The 14,224-nt window shown below is 40.7% G+C and overlaps 1 protein-coding gene across 1 annotated transcript in view; it reads left to right on the plus strand.

The window, feature by feature from the left end:
- Window positions 1-14,224, plus strand: part of ahr1b (aryl hydrocarbon receptor 1b) — a gene marked incomplete at both ends in the record, with an annotated part of 53,731 nt that overhangs the window by 8,824 nt on the left and 30,683 nt on the right. The gene's annotated exons all lie outside the window — the stretch shown is intronic.

Consider the following 14,224-nt stretch of genomic DNA (forward strand, 5'->3'; position numbering starts at 1 on the left):
CCCCTCCAACACGCACACGCACACACACACACACACACACACACACACACACACACACACACACACACACACACACACACACACACACACACTCATACACACAGTACAGACCCCTCCTTGCTCCAGCCACAGGCTTCCATATTTTCACAACAATAGACACATTTATTTTGGCTGAGCCGGGCCCATCTCTCCCCAGTGTGTGGATGGAACTTCGCCCTGGTTATGAGATGGCAGCTTCTTCAATGCAAAATCAGGCTGTTTTGCGTGAGTAATAGAGGGAAACAGCTCTCTGCCAGGAAATCTTACAGCTCTTTACAGTCTTTGCCAGTTTTTAAGTCAACTTTGAGTATGATGAACAATGTTTGCCAGAGAGAGACTTAGATTGTAAATGGAGGAATGATCTACCTTTTCCCCACCATCATTTATTTCTTGTTCACACAAGTCTCACAAGCACTGTGTGCCATGACTTGTGAGACAGTAGAGACAGTGTTTAACAGAGGAGCTTTCATCTGAGCACAGACCCAGCCATCCCACTATCAAGGCCAAGAACGGTTGATGAGTGTGTGTCACACATCTTTATGCTTTAACTACCAATTAATGCTCATTAAAATCAGATGGAACAGCCGCCCTTCTAGAGCAAATGCTGAGCTCTGTCTAACTGTCACATGGCATTGGTGTCTGCTGATATCATTACTCTTTGAATGCTCCAATAAAAACAAAAACAGAAGGCAGTTTTCAGACAGGGAAAAGGAGAGAGAAAGTGGTCTGACAATAGGCTTATGTTACTGAAATCGTACCACCATTTAACATGGTAACATGATTTTCTCTGATACTTATTTACCTAGTGTGTGAGCTTCGGGCTTTCATATTTTGTGTTAATGTCATGTGTTCATCATGTCATGACTGAAAGCAAATGGTTTATTGCCACTGGGTTATATTTTCATAGCATGAGACTACTGGTGTAATTGTTGCAGCAATTAACATTTTACATGCTCTGACCTCTCCAGGGACACCAAGACACACACCTAGATTACAATCACTAGCAAGGCGTATTAATAGGAGCACTCTATGCGTTATTTAAATATATATGTAACTCATATTTTTATTTGTCAAATTAAATTGTGTATAGTTGAATTTCTTGAATTGCTGTGCTTCGTTTAACCTACAGTAATGTACGGGAGGCTGGTCGATTGACGAAGAGGATGGTCTCCCATGAATTTTGATCAAATGAAATAAAATACAAAATAAAAACATCTGTACATAAACTGCTGCTGCTGCACAAAATGCACTGAAACAGCTCACACACACAAAAAAAGGTTAAAATTTAGTGTTTCACTTTCTATGGTCTCAACAGTGGTTACAAATGGTTCCAGATGGTTCTGCAGGTTGAATGGGAATAGATAACACAGATTGTGCAGGTTCTCCTCACTGCTCCGTAAGCCTTATTAATTTGTGTGTTTATTTTTTCACTTTGTTTCAATGTAAAATGAGGGCTTCCGACGACAAGCATTTACAGGCCTGTTTTTTATCCTGTGTGTGTTTTTATAGGCTAGCTAGTTCACTGACTGTGCATGTAGTTTCTGGCGCACCATTCTGGAGAGAGAGAGATTTTTTTTGTTCGATTTTCATACAAATTATTATACTAACCAGTCAGTTAACCAGGCATCTACCAATCTATCTTAGCTTCATCGAATATCCCGAGGTGATGACCACTCCACTCCAAATACCTGTATCAACTGTCTCCTGACATAAACTGAAGCCATGTCCCATGTGCCCTCTCCTCCCCTGGGGCATTCATGTTTTCTCTCCAAGCACTGTGAGTAGCCCTGTCAAATGCTCTCATTACTGTATGTGGAGTCAATCACATACACATACACATTTGTGGTGTTTGTCTTCACAGTGAAATCCTGTCCTGCCCCTATCTGTCAAGTCTCCGATCCTCCTAAATGTTTCAAGTCACCGGCCTCCAGTGGTATTTAAACAATGTCACAACAAGATTGTATTCATCATTACCAGCGTTATCTTTGTAATTGGAATCGTGGTATGGATTGTTAGGACTGCTACAGTATATAAACAGCTTTGTTTAATCAAGAGCGTATTGATGTTTTTCTTGTGTTTGTTAGCGTCAGATCAACAGAAGATCAGTAAATGTGTTCAGTGCCAGGTCAGCTCAGTAACCTTCCCCTCCTCTAATGGAACAGAACTGACTGCAGCCCTCTGAGTCGGCCCACTGTTGCTCTGGAGGCTACAGTACAGCAGTGTAAGGTCTCTCCCTGTCCCAAGGTCATGTGACAGTTGTTGTGGAACTGTAGATGCAGCAGTTTCTGTATGTGTTTTGGAAGCTACATGACGTTTAGCTTTCGCCAGTAGGGTCGCAGAGCTTTCAGATCCAGATGTGCCAGTGTGAAACAGAGTGAAACAGTTTTTCATTTTTCCCATTTTTCCCACAAAAATAGTGTCATTCGGTATGCTTGTTTTACAGTATGGAATTGTACTGTGCGATTGTTCGTCCAGACTACAGTTCAGTAGGTGGGTAATGGCTTATACAGTTCTATTAGGTGATGCTGTTTACTTTTTGTAAAGTGTTCTTGGGTCTTAGAGAAGTGCTATATAAATTCAATGTACTATTAATAATTATAATTACTATAATTATTATTATTATTATTGTCAGGGTCACATCTCCAAGGCTCTCCCTTGACCATTCTCAGACAGCCATTTAATCTCATGACTTTGCCAAGAGGCTTAGACCTCATTAATCGCTGCTTGGAGCTTGAATGATTATTATTCATATTATATTAATATCAGTGTTATTATGATTATTGTTATTATGATTATTATTTTGTATTATTATTATTGTAATTATTACTATTGCTGAGGCAGCTTCTGATCTGTAATAGAAAGAACAGTAATTTGGAACAGAGTTCATGGGATTGAGCAGAAAAAAAATCCACTAGTGTACAGTAGCTCTCCCGAACTGAAATATGTCCACTCTCAGATATGCAATGTCTCGCCTGGATGTGATTTGGTTAGTGGCCCGAAAGGCCTTGAGTATAAATTCAGTCCGTGGGTGCAAAGGTGTTAGCATGGCTCCTGCCAAGTCTGGTAAATGTCTCCTGCACACTCTGGTAAATGTTTCCTGCAGTCTGGTAAATGTCTTCAGCAAACTCTGGTGAAAGTCTCCTGCACACTCTGGTAAATGTTTCCTGCAATCTGGTAAATGTCTTCTGCACACTCTGGCGAATGTCTCCTGTACTCTCTGATGAATGTCTTCTGCACACTCTGGTGAATGACTCCTGCACACTCTGGTGATAGTCTCCTGCACACTCTGGTGGAAGTCATGGCAGAGCTGGCTATGGGAGTGATTAGCAAAGTAAGCCAATTTGCAGCTCATTGCGACATCAATGTGTGATCAGTACTTCCCTAGCCACCCGCATGATCACTTCCTCTCCTCTGTGTTTGTCCTCAGCTTTACCTGGCCTGCTGATCTATTAAACTAACAGTTGAATTGCTCGCTGTGACCATGTTAATCTGATCACTTTTGTTTAGTACAACTGTTCTTGGTTTACGGGGCCGGATGCTTAGGTTTTAAGACAGGTGCCTAAGTACTGTGCCATCCAAACAGGATGGAGGGTGCCATTCATGTGTTTTCAATGCATTCTCATTCCATGTCTGATGAATCACACTCAATGCTGTGATGTTAGGGCCTGTCGTAATGGATCCCTCTACTCAATCTTCTCTTTGGTGAACTTCCCTCTACTTTCTTTCTATTTGGTGAACTTGCTGTTCTTTACTTCCACAATGTGCTCTGTCAGAATTTATGCAGATTGATGTCCTGTAAACTAACAATTCAAGATAATTGTTGCCATTGCACTACACACCTGCTATTGCACTTCCACTCTGTATAAAGATTAGAATAATCCTGGTGATATCAAGGATATCTGATCATCACAAACTGCTTGTCTCATACTGTAGATGATTACAGATTAAAAAAGGTATTCAAACGTCAATGTCTTGTCTTCCATGTGGTATAGAGTACGAATGTACGAGGTCTGAATGCATTAACTAACAACTCTGTTTATCCTAACACAGAGAATAACTGGTGATTTGGATCCATACACGTGTGTACATTCATCTATTTAGCAAAAGAGGTGCACATACTGACATTGTCTTTTAAAGATACAAATGTACCACAGAATCCTTGATTCTATCTTCAATCTGTGATTTCCCCTCACAGCCAAAGATTCCTGCACCACATTGTTTTTTTTCTTTCTTTCTGGGTTGCCACATGAAAATGTTTCTCTGAATTATCATGGTGAATGACTGAAGGTCAAACACTTGATACTGTACAATGCTGAACTTGATGGCTAGCTTTTGCGTTTGCTTTTTACTTATTTTTTCCCAGCTTTTGTAGCTTGAGTGAGAGAGAGACAGAGAGACAGACAGACAGACATAATGGCAATTACAAGAAACCAAAAGACTTATAGAGATTTAGAGATTAGATATGCTCAATATTAATCGTTTCAAAAAGCATACTAAATTTTATTTAAGTTGGTAGTATCAAGGACATGTCATACAGCACCGTATTTCATCTGAAAGTGTAGTCTATTATATCCTTTTCAACAACAATAGCTGGCGGTAAGCCAAACACACATGTTTGTTGGTCTCTGCGGACCTCATGCTTCAAGGTTTTTTTATGGACCATTTGTTTTGGAACCTATGTTTTGCTCTCCTCTCAGCTGAATGTCATGATTCATTGATTTATATGTCCAGTCAAGTGGATGCAGGTGAGAGCTCTCTGTTAGTCTCATTTGACCTGGGGCGGCCAGAGGCAGTGTGGAGAAAGCCTTGTCTATATATAGTAAATCGTAATCTTTTAAGATTCAATGCATTTCATTAAGAGTCTGCAGACTTGGTTGTTTTAGGATGAAACAGCAGGGCAGAATGGTGCGATAGTGGTGGATCATTGTATGCTCCCTCTGTCGTAGCTATTATGTCATTGCTTCCCCTGTATGAACACCACTGTTTCTAGGATATGCCATCTGGTGTTATTTGAAGGCAGATTAGATTTTATGTAACACAAGATGTAACACTCATTGCATGTTATTATCCTCTTCTCATACTGCATGCCTTAGCTGTCTTTAATTCTTCTTTTGTTTGTTGTTTTACTGCGTATTACTGCGTATACTTCGTATTATGCTACACTTGCTCTATGTGTGTGTTAGCATATCTCCTGGTCATGTAGGACATGATTACATTTCCCTCAAACAAGCTGCTCTACAAATTAGCATATTTGATTTGAATTATTTAAAAAAATCACAGCATATCATTAGCATATTGCCTTAATCAAATGTTAATGTTCCTCATTTACAGATCTAAATATAGAGCCATACCGTGATTCACATTGTTTACAGTAGCTTGCTATTCTGCATAGCATGAGAGGAATCATAGGGTTAAATGTATTTTTTCCTCATCAATCTACACACAAGCATGGTGGTGTCAGCATCATGCTGTGGGGATGTTTTTCAGCGGCAGGGACTAGGAGACTACTCAGGATCGAGGAAAGATGAACGGAGCAAAGTACAGAGAGATCCTTAATGAAAACCTGTTCCAGAGCACTCAGGACCTCAGACTGGGGCGAAGGTTCACCTTCCAACAGGACAACGACCCTAAGCACAGAGCCAAGATAATGCAGGAGTGGCTTCGGGACAAGTCTCTGAATGTCCTTGAGTGGCCCAGCCAGAGCCCGGACTTGAACCCAATCAAATATCTCTGGAGAGACCTGAAAATAGCTGTGCACCGACGCTCCCCTTCCAACCTGACAGAGCTTGAGAGGATCTGCAGAGAAGAATTGGAGAAACTCCCCAAATACAGATGTGCCAAGCTTGTAGCGTCATACCCAAGAAGACTTGAGGCTGTAATCGCTGCCAAAGTACTGGGTAAAGGGTCTGAATACTTATGTAAATGTGATATTTCAGTTTTTTATTTTTAAGAAATTAGCAAACATTTCTAATAACCTGTTTTGGCTTTGTCATTATGGGGTATTGGGTGTAGATTGATGAGGGGAAAAAATGAATTTAATCCATTTTAGATTAAGGCTGTAACATAACAAATGTGGAAAAAGTAAAGGGGTCTGAATACTTTCCAAATGCACTGTATATGCAACAGGAAGTGTCAATATTAAAATTGCATTAGAAATGTACAGTATCCTGCACATCAAATTGAATCAATTGCTGTAATCAATAGTCAAATATATAGAACCAAACATATGATCTACTTAGAGACAGAGAGACTTGTACCTTTGTTGTATTCAGTTGTAAATACAAACAAACGAAAATTAATGTTACTTATTTACTTCAGATGTTTGTACCAATAAGGTCAGCCTGAAAGTGTCGTTGGATCCAGATATAGCCTCGCTACACAACTGGATGTCCTCAAAGAGTTCATTCAGTATAACATGTGCCTGGGGCTTGGACCATAACAACCCGATTATTAGGGTAGTTAGAGAAAGAGTTTAGCCAGGCAAGGGCGTAAACTGTGATTGACAGTTTGAGCCATTAGCTGCATACATATTGTACAGCCTATAGGTCAGCCTTAGCCTGTGGTGGGCCCACTGTGCCCTTCAGGAGGGGGCAGTGACAGCATGTCCCTCCCACTGTGACCTCAAACAGCTTCCAGCCAATCACAACGCTGGGCTCAGTCATCAGGGTTACCATGTGAGTCCCCTCACCAGCATTTGATGGGTTACTGTTTGTGTGACACCCAACTCATTCTCAACTGGGAGATGTGCGATAATCTAACTGTGGGATGTGAGGAGTTGGGCAGGGATCGTCCCACATTGAAGAATTATTCATGTCCACATGGGAAATGGAAGGCTATCCACAAATTGATTCATTTATATTCATGCTTGAACTGTAGCCACACGAAGTACAGTATCTATTCTAGTGGTGTACAGTAGTCTTTTTAAGGTTCAGTTAGAGTATGGGAAGCTGTCCTCTGTGCAGTCAGCCGCTCAGCCACACACAGTTGGTTACAAACTGGGAGCTCCATGGAGCCAGCCATCTGTGTGTATAGGGATGAGGGGAGACTATTTTCATGTTTTTATTGCTTGTTGGCTGTCACTGCTGGGAGATTCCCTTATGCCAATGGAAGTGTGTTCAGTCACCGGGTGCTCCATGTTCAACGAAGTCAAAAGCACTTTCTGCTCCTGGGCGCCTCAGGCATTGTGTGTCACAGGCATCTGCTGCTGTGATGTCATAAACACGTGACGTGGCACAAATAGGGACCAGTGTTAATATTTCATGCCTCTCCCTCCCTTCAGCAGCCTGTGTGGTTCCACTACACTGCACTCTCCCAGAAGCCCTCAGCACTCTCCTGTTTGTTCACTCACACAGGCATGATGGTGCTCAGTATTGAGCTTACCTTAAAGTGGATCCTGGTGAACTGGCGATAGATCGAGTGCTAGGAAGATTGGCATATATCTCACTCGAACCATTTCATATCAGAAAAAAATAAGTGATAATAAACTTGATCTAAACAATACTATGTATTACAAGCAAAGATATGGTTACTACTGTAGATTGTTAACACAAAGTCAAGACAGAGAGTTCCCATTATACTGCTATACTGCTGACCTGCTGTAACTTTGTTCTCATCCTCTTTAATACCATTCTGTGTCAGAGCTGACTGAGCATGTCTCTCTAATTCTGTTTTAGTGTTGACTTTTATTTGGTTCCCAGACAACACACATGGATCGGATTGGCGTTGTTACATTTATACATCTAAACTACGAGAAATTTCTGATGCACTTACAGTAGATGTTTTTCTCAGAGGTCCTCCATCGGTAATACATCAGGAAATGCGCATCTATTTATTTACTGTAACATTGGCAGTAATCTGTCTACATAAATATCTCCAATCTACATCTATGCAACGTAAAGTGCACTAGAAATGTATTGTAGTTTAGATGTAGCAACAACGTAAATCTGATCCATGTGTGCTGTCTGGGAAGGCTGCACTCCTGCCACCGCTACAATATAAATTAGACAACAAAGAAAATGTCACAATAAAAAGCACAGAAACAAGATGTGAAACAATAACTTATTCATTTTAGAATAAAGAATAGTAGTTTGCTGTGACTTCATTGCCGTCATTCAACAGGTGGTGAAATGGAGCACGCAGGTGTGTTCTATCTCTTATGATTCTCGTAGCATTAGCTGCCTTATTTGTTGTGACATTACATTTCTGATGTCTACACTACATACGTTCAATGTATGGATCCGCAGCGTAAAATTCACAAAATCTGCATTGTCCCGCTGTCAAAATAAGGCATGTTGCTGATGCTATACCAATATATATATATATATACATAGTATATAGGCTACATAGTGCCAACGTATATGTGCTGTCTGGGTTGTACTGGCCTGGCATGTGCGTTCTAGTCAAATCGTCATAGAGGGGTCAACAGTATTGTGGTATTTCAGGGATTCTCTTATGGGGGAATATATGGCATATGGTGCTGATTTCTGAGGCTATGTAAGATTGTCGACAGTCACCAAATTAATTCTGTGTATTCCTGCTAATTGTTCCCTGTGATTAATGAATGAGTTAATTGTGTTGGAGGGTAGAGATGAGTTCCATAAGCCAGGATTTAATTGAATCACAATTGTTCAGAGGCTGCTCCTTCAGAAAGCCACTGATAATTGCACCAGCGAGTTTCATTCATGTTTTAGCAGGGGCAGCCATTTCACCCAGTTGGCGCTGCCTCTTCCACATGTTCAATAGCATGATGTGCAATGACCTACAACATTTCAGAATGACAAAAAAAACAGATCACTCTGGGTGACGAGTAGGGAATCAGACCCACAAACTGTGAAGTGTCTGAGCTCAGAGAGGAAGCACAGGGTGACTGGTAACGTCATGTATGTCAACAGACTGGATTGCTGTTTCATTGTGAAAATGAGATGCAAGCTCCAGATGTGGAAGTAACTTTGGGTATGTGACTGAAGCATATGATATGCTATCGATGAATATCATAAAGTAAAATTAGGCAGAATAGTCTTATGTGCCGTGATCAGAGAGTAATGGGTGTCATTCCAGATTTGCTAATTAATGTGTTGGTTGGTGTTTGTTGTCATCAGAGAGGCTGTCATTTGAAATAGAGTTTCAAGTAAATATTCAATATCTTTCACTGTTGTTCAGCTCATCTTTATGACAGCTTCTAGGGGATCATTTGACTAAAGCAGAAAAGGCCTTTTATCTCTGTTTGGGAAGTGCCATTGTTTGTGTGCTGGCCATCATGGTTGGATCAGTCAGTTTGGCCTTTTAGCCTTCTGCTGGTGGAATCCAGTAAAGGCCATGGGAAACAGGCCATAGAACTCCCACAATGTCTTTGAAGGAACAAAGAGATGTTGACGAGGCACGAAAATCCTAAAGCCCAGAATCTCCTACTAATGCCTACTTTTGTCTTTTAACGTTTAGTATTTGCCATTTGTCTGAACAGGGTGCAATCTTTCTAACTGGAACATAATTTCGATGTTTATTAATAAAGTATGAGAATGCCTCTATGCATTGGTCTATAATTCTATAAATACTACTTTCAGTTCAGTCGGTATGGTACAATATAGTTTTATGGGCCTCAACAAATGAAATATAGCTTAAACATTCTCTGCCTAGTTTCACATATATTGAAGTGATTGAACAGGATAATTTGTATAATTTCAGCCACTGGTTCTAAAATGTGCACACAAGAGGTCCCCATGTGTCAGTTTCCCAACATCTGTCACGCACGTTATGCGCATGTAGAATATTGAAACTAGTTACTATTATCTAGAAGCTAAACATCCATAAAATCAATACAGTATGGTATTTATTTTCGCAGGAAAGACGCAAAGCTTTTTAAAAGATTACTGTTTCAAATGGGTTTCTACCGTGGCTCATGCAGGAGAGAAAAACAACCGTCTTCCTCAACCAGGAAATAGCTTTAGGGAAAATGATGCATTACAGCCAACAATTTCTGCAAAAATGATGCATTACAGCCAACAATTTCTGCAAATGCTGGTACTTGTTTCCAAATTATAACCATTTTAGATGAGTACCCTCAAAAAAGAGATGGGTATGTGTGAGGAGATCCACTGTGTCTGACAGCCAATTGGTGGACCTAATGTCAAAGGGAGGCCCCTCTATTGCAATCTCATTGAGACCGGGCTTTCCTAGTTCGGAAACCCTGAGGAAATCCTTTGCAGAAAGTTGCTACAAAGGGGTGGAAACCTGTTTGAAATGAGTGACGTCACGTGAAACGCTAAACAAATAAAATACCTTGCTTGGGTAGAGCTCCAAAAAAACATAATTCAGTTTTTCCTTCAGGTTATCTTTCATTTGTTTCAATGTTGCAAACTAGCATAGGCAACAACTCTCTGCAAAATAGTCCTACCCCGTCGGAAAGGGCGACCCATATAACAACAAACACCCATTCTACAGGCATGTGGGGGGAGGGTTCTTGGAATGTAACATCCAATTAAATTGCAAGCACATTCTCCCATCATTTTGTCTGGTTCAATAATGGGACAGTGAAGCATTTTTTTTTCTTTTGGCTCTACACACCAAATGTTTGGATTTGAAATCAAACAATTACCATGAGGTTAAAGTAGAGATTCTCAGCTTATTTGGTGGTATTGTCTAAGTATTGGTTTAATCATTCAGAAATGACAACACTTTTTATACATAGTCCCCCTATTTCAGGGTACCCAAAAGTGATTCATCAAAAGTCAAAATTAAGCACTCAACTTTAGTATTTGGTCGACAATCCTTTGCATGCAATAACTGCCTGAAGTCTGCGATCCCATTGATCCCATCAGATACTGGGTATCTTCTCTGGAGATGCTCTGCCAGGCCTGTACTGCAGTCATCTACAGTTGTTGTTTGTTTTGAGGAGTCTCCTCTTCACCAACATCCCACTTTTTGGGTCTAAAAACCTCCCTAGTTGCTATGGCAGCATGTTTTGGGTCATTGTCCTGCTGTGTGATGAAGCACCATTCAATGAGTTTGAACAGACAAGATGTTTCTGTACACTTCAGAATCATCCTGCTGCTGCTGTCAGCAGTTACATCAACAATTAAGACAAGTGAGCCAATTCCAGTGGAAGCCATACATGGCCAAGCCATAACACCCCCTCCACCATATTTCACAGATGAGATAGTATGCTGTGGATATTGGGCAGTTTCTCCACACTTTACTCTTGCCATCACTCTGGTACATGTTGATCTTTGTCTCATCTGTCCACAACACCTTTTTCCAGAACTCTGCAGGCTCTTTTTGGTACTTTTTAGCAAACCATACACTCATGGTTTGCACCTTGCAATTTAGCCTCTGTAGTTCTGCTGGTGAAGTCTTGTAGTCTCTGACACATTCATGCCTACCTCCTGGAGAGTGTTCCTGATCTTTGGGACAGTTGTTTTGGGGGGTTTCTGAATCATGGTGAGCATTCTTCGGTCATCCACTGTAGAAGTCTTCCTTGGCCTACCAGGCCGTTTTCTGAGATCACCAGTGCTTTCTTTTATTTTAATGATGCTCCAAAATGTTGATTTTAGTACAGTAGGTTTAATGTTTTGGCTACGTTTCTGATATTTCAGCCTCATAATGGCTTCCCTGACTTTAATTGATGTCTTTTTGGTCCTCATTTTCACAGGCACCAATAGCAGAATCAAAGACAAACGCAAACCCTAGAATCAATACTAGACATTGAGAGCTCTCTTATGACTGCACAAATTATGTGAAGCCTGACTTACCCTGTCAAGCCAAGTGTCCACCATCACTTTTGGATAACCTGAAATAGGGGGACTATGCATAAAAGGTATTGTAATTTCTGAATGGTAAAACCAATATCTACACAAATACCATCAAATAAAAGATGATGAAAGCAAAATATCTACTTTGAAACCTAATAGTTTCACTGTCCCTGCTTCACTGTCCCATTACTTACGTAGGGTACTGTATACTGGATATTGACTAGAACTTGCTCAAGACTGGCCTCTGTCTTGTTGGAGAGGTCAGGGATTACCATGACCATGCAGCTCTGCAGGCGTTTACTCACTATCTAACACTGAAAATCTCACAGTTGATAATCATTTTCACTTTTTTGGTCAGATTTTGTGATGTTTTTAGAAAGTGATTCATTTTTCACAATACGATGTAGTGTCGTCATATAGGTTACTTTTCTTTTCTACTTATGAGTACAGTATTTCATGTGAATTTCCCTAATTTACACTTCTTGTTTCATGGTCATGTCATTGTATGCATTTATGATACATTGGGCCTCATGCAGGAAGCGATATACGAACAAATTTCCTCTTATTTTTGTTCATATCCACGATTTGTGCTTATTTTGTTAGTACCCATTGATTTCTGGGATTCACCAATGTTTTCTTATTTTTGCTCTTCTCTTAGGTAAGAGAAAGTGGTCGAGAGCACTCTTACCAAGATAAGAAAAAAACATCTTTTCACAGTCCACAAATTGTTTGTCGAACGCAAGGAAACATACGTTTTAAATTTGAGGAACATAAAAAAATGCATGAATATCATATAATCAAATTTAGATTATCATATGTTTTAGAGTAATTATTATGATTGGATTATTACATTTCACTATTATTACATTTGACTAAGACTATAAAAACCCTTGGATGATATTGTGTGCCTTCAGCTTCTGAATGGCTTACATACTGCTCTTAGATGCTTTGACCATCCAGGCCTTATGCAGAGAACGTGTTTTTAGAGATCACATAGATCTATTTGATGAGACGGATGAATGGCTGCTGAGCCGTTTCAGATTGCCAAGAGCACTGCTTTTAGATTTGTGCAATACTCTGGAGCCTCAACTTAGGCGAAGCACACTCAAATCCCGTGCCTCCACACCTGCCTTGGGTGTTTAGGGGGCGTTACCTATGCTAATAACAAACAATCGGCCACGCGCCTCCAATGTATGATCAAGTGGGATTCATCATTCAGCACACCTGGGTAAGAGCAGATTTGGATGGTTAAGACCGTTTGGTGCATCTGGAGTTGACTTCTCTTATTTTTTCTTTTAAAAGAAAATTAAGAGAAAATATGAGAGACATTTAAGAGAATGTTGCTGCATGAGGCCCATTACCAAGCTGTACTTCTCCATTGGCGTTGTGGAGGGGGTACCACTAGGGGTCGAGTGGCCCAGATTGTTCTCCTGTGAGGGCAGTAGAAGCCTCCAGAGTAGCGCTCAACCCTTGTAAAAATCTGACAGCTGCAGAGGTGCTATAGAGATGTCACACTAGTTTGTGACCTTTCTCTCACTATGCACTAATGCGTTTTCCGTGTCTCGCACAAGAGAAAAGAGCCCGTCCTTCACTCTCGCCCTCTCTTTCTCCACCGGAGGAGATCTCAAAGACATAGCCCTCTCTCTTCCCTCTCCTCTAGGCCGCCTGTCTCATTGCATATCCCCTGCTATTTATAGGTCAGTTCACTCATGTCCCAGACTGCTGTTATGATGCCTCCTCTTCCTTCTCCTCTTATTCCTCCTCCTCCTCCTACTCCTCCTCCTCCCTCTCCTCCTCCTCTACCTCTACCTCCTCCTCATCCTCCTCTGCCTCTACGTCCTCCTCTCCCCCCCCCCCATCCTCCTCCCCTCCTCCTCTTCAAGGTGAAAGACAGTCATCCTCCACTTTAGGGAATTGAATAGCAAGCTGCCAAGAAGCAAGCTGTAAACAATGTTCAAGCTTTACTCAGTGTAGAGTTTGCTTTGACTGACTCATTACTTTGACTGACAGGTATTCCGGCTCAAGTCAGACTTTTATGTTAATTTCATTCTATATCGTCAAAGTCTTTAGGAAATAGCAGTGTAACACATTTTTAATGACTTTTATCTTAGTATGGGGATTTAACAATTTTACAGCATCTTAAGTTCTCCGTAATGTATCCTAGTGCTGTTTTTATATCATGCTCACACCTACTAAAACGACCTCCCCAATTTTCTGAATCACTCAGATCACTTCAAAATCATACTGTAGCCAATGAAAGTATTGTTGCATTTGGAACGTTTATGTAAGAATCTCAGTACACCATCATTTTGCTGCAAGTACACTGTAATTTTGCTGGGAGAGAGATTCTCTCTCTGATTTTTTGTGCCAGTCGAGAAAACAACTGTGCCTTTATCCATTACACATAACAGCAAAATTGTACCGCTATTGCAGAGCATGAC

Source organism: Argentina silus (genome assembly GCF_951799395.1).
Source record: "Argentina silus genome assembly, chromosome: 14".
Taxonomy (NCBI): Eukaryota; Metazoa; Chordata; class Actinopteri; order Argentiniformes; family Argentinidae; genus Argentina; species Argentina silus.